Genomic DNA, 6172 nt, shown 5'->3' on the forward strand with positions numbered 1-6172 from the left:
ACCGCACTTTCCCTGCAGGCTTCCTTCCGACTCGAAGTCCTGCGGCGGTCTCAACGAGGTGCCACATCCTCAATGCAGTCGGTCGCCCCCGTTTCGGTTGGGCTCTGGCACGACGGTCGCCACCGTCTCGCCCTTGAGTGGCCGCTGTTGGCGCTCGCTGTGAGGTGTTCAGCGTGCTGTCCGTGTTGCCGACGCGGTCAAAACGAGTCGACGGCTCACGTTCCCTTGTGCGCCGAAGGCTCTCTTGATATGTGATCCGACCCTCAGACAGACGAAGCCAAGGGAAGACCCAAGGCCGCAATGTGCGTTCAAAGAATCAGTGCTCAGTGTGTCCTGCAATTCACACCAAGTCTCGCAGCTGGCTGCGTTCTTCATCGACCCGAGAACCGAGTGATCCACCGCTTAGAGTCGTGAAAAAGTGTTTGTTCAATTCCGTACAGTCAAAACCAAACGTTTCTGGCACTCGGCCAAACAGTGGCCAAGAAGGGCGCTTTTCAGCGCACGCTTGGACTCCAAAACTCTGCCGCGCCTTTTTCGGCTGCCGCAAATCGAGCAAACGGTGTGTTTCGGACGGCGTTTCGCTTTCGCTACTTGCGAGTGCTTTCGTGGTCCACCCCTCTATAAATACTCGGGAGGCGTCGAAGCCGGTTCTCCAAGCCGGACCCGTAGGTATCGTTGTGTGCTCGCTCTCATTGGCCCGCCTAACCAGAAAATGCCTGCGGTACACCCATTTGGATAAGAGTGCACGCAGATGCGGGCCTCGACGGCTACACATTTCCTCGGGCGGCCGCCTCCCGGCCTCCGTGGAGCGCGGGATGCACGGTCCCATCGACAAGCCTCTCCCGTTTTTACCGTGGCGTCGCGGTTCACCACGGCAGGCGGGTCGGTCTCCTCCGCATAAAAAGGGGGACCCCCGCTTTTTGTTCCACGAAATCGCACAAGCTTTTTTCGCATCCACGGTTTGCCACCGCACACCAAAATGCCGATCCGGCTGCCTACTTTAGCCAACAGGTGGAGCCAGGCGCGCCGTACTTGCGCGGCACTTCCCACGTCCACCGAAGTCGGTGCCAAGGACCACTTTCGGCGCCGGAGCCGCGTACGAGCCTACTCGAGGCGGAAGAACGAAGCCAGCAAGGGCCTGGCCGCAAGTGCGTTCAATTGTCGGGACGTCCAAGTCCCTCGTTCTTCCGTGCTTCCTCTTTCGGCAAGTCGTTGCGGCACCTTCCCAAAGCGCGCAGACCCGCTAATCGCGACGAGCGCGACGTGGCCGTGCCGCCTTTCCCTCGGCAGCAAGCAAAACGCCTGGCAACGTCGACGCTCCCCTAACCGCGATCTCGCACCGTGTTTCGTGTGGCGAATTCAAAAGCCGGCCGGCGCTGCTGCAACCATTACGGTCGGTACGCATACGCCGCGGAGGGCGGGACGGTCATCGGAGCGTGCGGTTCCTCCATCGAGTACTGCGCACCTCGGCCGTCGCATCGCCGTGCCATGACCGGCCGCGCGTCAACGCGAACCGGTGCCAGCGAGATCCCTCGCCTGCAAGAACCGACCGGCAGCCTCCGTCACCCGAGGACGCGGAGGCGCTTGCCGCGGACGGCGGGACGGTATGCACTGGTGCACAGCGGACCCGTCACATCGCCAGTTCCTTGACCGACCGCCGACGCTTGTGCCGTTCCTCTCGTACTTGGCAGTCGCCGCGCGATTGTCGGGTCTCGTTCTTGCACGCTCGAACGGTCGGGAGGGCACTCGGCTGGCGTTTCGGGAACGCGCAGCCTCGCCTTCTACCGACGTAACCACGACTCGCCGTTCGCGCTCCGCCGCTCCTGTTTACAGTACTAGGCGGTCCCGCAGCGGTCGGGTCGCGCATTTCGAGCGCTTCGAGCCACGGTGCAGTGGCGGGTCGAAAGCCGACCTATGAGTGCGTTGCGCCGTTTGTACCCGCGTCCGCCACCTGGCCGACCGTCCAAGGTCGCGGTGTTGGCGTCCGCTGGGCGCAACAATTTGTCACGGGGTGCCGCTCCACATTCAGGCAGCCCCGTGGGGAAAAGCCGACCCCGCGTCCAAACGGGGTCAGCGGCAGAAAGTGTCGGGCGCAGACGCAGCTGAGGCGCTCACCCTTCACAATCCGTTAATGATCCTTCCGCAGGTTCACCTACGGAAACCTTGTTACGACTTTTACTTCCTCTAAATGATCAAGTTTGGTCATCTTTCCAACAGACCGGCGCAACCGAAAGGCCGCGCCGGACATCGGTCCGAAGACCTCACTAAATCATTCAATCGGTAGTAGCGACGGGCGGTGTGTACAAAGGGCAGGGACGTAATCAACGCGAGCTTATGACTCGCGCTTACTGGGAATTCCTCGTTCAAGGGGAACAATTGCAAGCCCCTATCCCAATCACGAAAGAAGTTCCACGGGTTACCCAGTCTTTTCAGACAGGGATAAAGACACGCTGCTTCCTTCAGTGTAGCGCGCGTGCGGCCCCGGACATCTAAGGGCATCACAGACCTGTTATTGCTCTGTTTCGTGCGGCTAGGAGCCGCTTGTCCCTCTAAGAAGGTTGTAAGGTGCTGGGAACCCCGCACCTATTTAATAGGCTAGAGTCTCGTTCGTTATCGGAATTAACCAGACAAATCGCTCCACCAACTAAGAACGGCCATGCACCACCATCCACCGAATCAAGAAAGAGCTCTCAATCTGTCAATCCTCCCAGTGTCCGGGCCGGGTAAGTTTTCCCGTGTTGAGTCAAATTAAGCCGCAGGCTCCACTCCTGGTGGTGCCCTTCCGTCAATTCCTTTAAGTTTCAGCTTTGCAACCATACTTCCCCCGGAACCCAAATACTTTGGTTTCCCGGAAGCTGCCCGCCGAGTCATTTGAGTAACTCAGGCGGATCGCTGGTTGGCATCGTTTATGGTCAGAACTAGGGCGGTATCTGATCGCCTTCGAACCTCTGACTTTCGTTCTTGATCAATGAAAACATTCTTGGCAAATGCTTTCGCAGTAGTTCGTCTTGCGACGGTCCAAGAATTTCACCTCTAGCGCCGCAATACGAATGCCCCCGTCCGTCCCTCTTAATCATTACCTCGTATTCCAAAAACCAACAGAACAGAAACGAGGTCTTGTTCTATTATTCCATGCAAGTTTATTCAGGCGACTCGCCTGCGTTGAGCACTCTAATTTTTTCAAAGTAAAAGCACCGGCCATCTCGAGGCACACAATGAAGTGCACCAAGAAAGAACCGGCATGATGTTCAGTCCGAGCCGTCGCATCGGGTAGATGCACTACTCGTCTGGAACTGAGATCCAACTACGAGCTTTTTAACCGCAGCAGCTTTAGTATACGCTATTGGAGCTGGAATTACCGCGGCTGCTGGCACCAGACTTGCCCTCCAATTGATCCTCGTTAAAGGATTTAGAGTGTACTCATTTCAATTACGGGGCCTCAAAAGAGTCCCGTATTGTTATTTTTCGTCACTACCTCCCCGTGCCGGGAGTGGGTAATTTGCGCGCCTGCTGCCTTCCTTGGATGTGGTAGCCGTTTCTCAGGCTCCCTCTCCGGAATCGAACCCTGATTCTCCGTTACCCGTAACAACCATGGTAAGCAAGTAACCTACCATCGAAAGTTGATAAGGCAGACACTTGAAAGAAACGTCGCCGGCTCGTGGCCATGCGATCAGCACAAAGTTATCCAGAGTCACCACACAATACGGGCCGAAACCCGATCGATCTTGGTCTAATAAAAGCACCCGTTACCCAAAGGGCTCCAGGCTCACTGCATGTATTAGCTCTAGAATTGCCACAGTTATCCAAGTAGGAAGAAACGATCTAAGGAACCATAACTGATTTAATGAGCCATTCGCGGTTTCGCCTTATTTCGGCATGTACTTAGACATGCATGGCTTAATCTTTGAGACAAGCATATGATTACTGGCAGGATCAACCAGGTAATCGTTCGACTGCGCGTCCGTCCTCGCCTTCGGCGGGCCGGACGCAGTCTGTGTGCGGCGGAGGCCACCTTCAGGCGCCCCAACACGCTTATTTTGCACTCCGAGATGACGGCGTTCGAGCTCGCTACGGCACAACCTTCCCGAAAGACGAGTGGGAGCCGTGCGGCAAGAAGCACGTTCATGCTCGCTCTTTTTCGTTGCATCGACTCGGTCGCGCCGTGCGGGTTGCCCAAGCCCGCTGCACTGTCGGTGGACCGGCCGGAACTAGCAACGGAGCCGAGACTGCAAAGCCGCCAGACGACGGGTCACGCCCGCGTCTTCGGCGCTTTCGCATCTGAATCGCCCGAGGACGACACGGAACACACCTCGATATCGTGGTAAAACGGCACCGTCCGACAACCAGCCCCTAACGCATCAAGCGGATGAGGCTGCAGACGACTGCCGTGGATTCCCCTGGAGCAGACCCGAGGACACGCTTGACGAGGCCGAAGCCCGCCGCATATCAGACACCCGGTCGCTTTCGCGTACGCCGCTCACGAGAACCCCCACATAATAGCAGCGATAAGTACCCAGACCTCCTTGGGCACTAATACGAGCGTACTCGAGAAAATTTCACCGCGGGTGTGCCCCGAAACGTGTGGCACGTTGAGCGTGCCACAAGTCTACGTCGCTCTCAAACCCGCCGAGGTCGTAGAATTTGTGACCCTGCTCACGAAATTCCCACCGAGGATACGGCCGCAAACGTACCGCACCTTGGGTAGGCCACGAGTTTGTGCAACACTACGCTGACGGCACAGCACCGAGGTCGTGCGCGCACGCACGGGAAAATTCCGCCGCGGTTTCTGCCGAAAACGTGAGGCACCACGACTCTCCGCAAGTTCGCGTCGACTGCGAAAGACCGAAGTCGTGAACGACGTGTCCGCTACTCGCCGCCGACACGCTGGACACCAAACGTACAACGACTCGACGGCGTCGTAGAGGCCCACGACGCGGTTTTCCTTAACGACGTCTCGGCGTGGCACCGACAGGTTAGAACGGCCGACCAACGTTCCCTGTCCGCCGTTCGGCTCAGTCGAAGGGCTCGGCGACTTCGGCAACGCTGCGAAGCCGCACGGTGACGCACGCCATGTCCCCATTTTTTTTTTTTCTTTCTGCGTCTGCCGGGGTGCCCCTATAATAGCAGCGATAAGCACCCAGACCGCCGTGGGTCGCTCGCCCCGGCTGACGTGGTTTTTCGTACTCCTGCGGCGGTCGCCGTCAAGCACGTCCAAATACGCTACTTTCGTGGGCGCATTCACGCTCTTTCGCTTCGCCGGAGTGCCAGCACTCACTCTGCCAAAAACGGCGAACATCCGAGCGGCGGTTCCCACTTTTGCGTCGGCGTCGCAAACCCCGCCCCGGCAGACGAGGTTTGCCGTACTCGTGCGACGGTGGCCGGCGGGCACGTCGAAAGACGCCGATATCGTGCGCGAATTGGCGCACCTTGGCTTCACCGGAGTGCCGCCACTGACTCCTCCAAAAACGGCGAAGATCCGAGCGGCGCTTCCCACTTTCGCATCGGCGTCCCGAACTCCGCCCCGGCTGACGCGGTTTACCGTACTCGTGCGACGGTCGCCGGCGAGCACGTGGAAAGACGCCGATATCGTGCCCGAATCGGCTCCGTTCGGCTTCGCCGGAGTGCCAGCACTGGCTCGGCGAAAGACGACGAACATCCGAGCGACGGTTCTCACTATTGCGTACGCGTCGCAAACCCCGCCCCGGCAGACGCACTTTGCCGTACTCGTGCGACGGTCGCCGGCGAGCACGTAGAAAGACGCCGATATCGTGCCGGAATCGGCCCCGTTTGGCTTCGCCGGAGTGCCAGCACTCACTCGGCCACAAACGGCGAACATCCGAGCGGCGGTTCCCACTTAGCCGTCGGCGTCCCGAACTCCGCCCCGGCAGACGCGGTTGCCGAGCTCGTGCGACTAGCGACCGCGAAGCCGTCTCGCGACGCCGCTTTCGTGCGCGGCTCCCACTGCGACCTGGGTCACCCGAGGTCGACGAGCAAGAAAGAATGTCGAAAAAAAATTTTTTTTTTTTTGCGTCTGCCGGGGTGCCCCTATAATAGCAGCGATAAGCACCCAGACCGCCATGGGTCGCTCGCCCCGGCTGACGTGGTTTTTCGTTTTCCTGCGGTGGTCGTCGTCAAGCACGTCCAAACACGCCACTTTCGTGGGCGCATTCGC

The 6172-nt window shown here is 58.7% G+C and overlaps 2 non-coding genes across 2 annotated transcripts; both read right to left on the minus strand.

Moving 5' to 3' along the window:
• Positions 1 to 257: 257 nt before the first annotated feature.
• Positions 258 to 410, minus strand: LOC142790564 (5.8S ribosomal RNA). Its single transcript, XR_012889609.1, has one exon. It is a non-coding gene; the product is annotated as a 5.8S ribosomal RNA (ribosomal RNA).
• A 1719-nt stretch (positions 411 to 2129) lies between these two features.
• LOC142790490 (small subunit ribosomal RNA) lies at positions 2130 to 3944 on the minus strand. Its single transcript, XR_012889548.1, has one exon. It is a non-coding gene; the product is annotated as a small subunit ribosomal RNA (ribosomal RNA).
• Positions 3945 to 6172: the final 2228 nt, after the last annotated feature.

The sequence above is a fragment of the Rhipicephalus microplus genome, unplaced genomic scaffold (assembly GCF_043290135.1).
Source record: "Rhipicephalus microplus isolate Deutch F79 unplaced genomic scaffold, USDA_Rmic scaffold_115, whole genome shotgun sequence".
Classification (NCBI taxonomy): Eukaryota; Metazoa; Arthropoda; class Arachnida; order Ixodida; family Ixodidae; genus Rhipicephalus; species Rhipicephalus microplus.